The sequence below is a fragment of the Fukomys damarensis genome, unplaced genomic scaffold, assembly GCF_012274545.1.
Source record: "Fukomys damarensis isolate Sample0158 unplaced genomic scaffold, DMR_v1.0_HiC HiC_scaffold_31, whole genome shotgun sequence".
Lineage (NCBI taxonomy): Eukaryota > Metazoa > Chordata > Mammalia > Rodentia > Bathyergidae > Fukomys > Fukomys damarensis.
This window is the reverse complement of record NW_022900943.1, coordinates 22,544,233-22,545,346: the sequence shown is the minus strand read 5'-3', so window position 1 is coordinate 22,545,346 and position 1,114 is coordinate 22,544,233.

Here is a 1,114-nt window from a genome sequence, read left to right as displayed (position 1 = left end):
GTTATATTACAAAAAGCATACATTTAACACCAACGACCCGTCAGGATGCTTAACTGTTTCCATTAAAAAACCGAGAGAAGTACGGAACACTCAGAAAGGAAGCAAGTATGCATTTGCTCTTTGTTGTTTTCCCCCTCTAAAAAATTGTTAAAAAGTCTTATGCTTAAACAGAGACATAGAAAAATCAGTGTATTCACTGTCTCCAGTTATTTACAGCAAAAATTATGGAGACAGCATACATTGTATTAGACCTTCCACAAGCATATATTAAAAGTAATTACATTTGAAAAAATATTTTTATTTTTCCTCTACATTTCTACAATACATACTCAGTTTTCTGTGGGTGTAGGTTTCATTCGTGTGTGTTAATCAGATGAAGCAGATGGTACTGTGTTTGGGTGTGGGCTTTGTAACTTTCAGACCTCACCTGTCTCTATGTGTAGCTGTGACCAAGGCACCAGGATGCTTGTCATCGGTCACCGCTGGAGAAGTGTAGTCTGATGTAAGGATCATGCTGCCCGGTTGGGAGCAGAAACTGTGCGTTTCCCTGACCTGGGCATATTCAATTCCAGTGCTTTACTTTTTGGTCACGAGAACCAAAACTGAGCTGCTTTCTCTGACCCACTGTAGGTCGTGCTTGTGGTCATGCAGGAGGCAAAGACTACTGGGGCAGATTCACTCTGGAGGAATTTCAGCAGCTTAGGAAAACAGTGCACAAACAGAAAACCCCCACCAGCTGCATAGGAACCCATGGTCTGCACTTGAGAATGAGGGAGGACTACACTGTCAGGGACTGCAGAGTAAGTTCTTCAGATACATCCAACTGGAAGAGAGTAAGAACTTGTCACAGGTATTGAAGCCACATATTTAAGGACACATGTCGAGACTCAAAAAATGTAGAAGTTGTGCACTTGACTTTCGGTGGCAAGAAATCTAGATCCCTGCTCTCTGATAATGGGAGTTCAGGCAAGACAAATAAAAGTTTTATAAGCCATTATGAAATTGAATTGTCTTCATTTTTAGACTGCTATGTTGTTCAGCTGACTTCTTACTATACATATACATATATATGTACACACACATACATATATATGTATATATATATACACACACA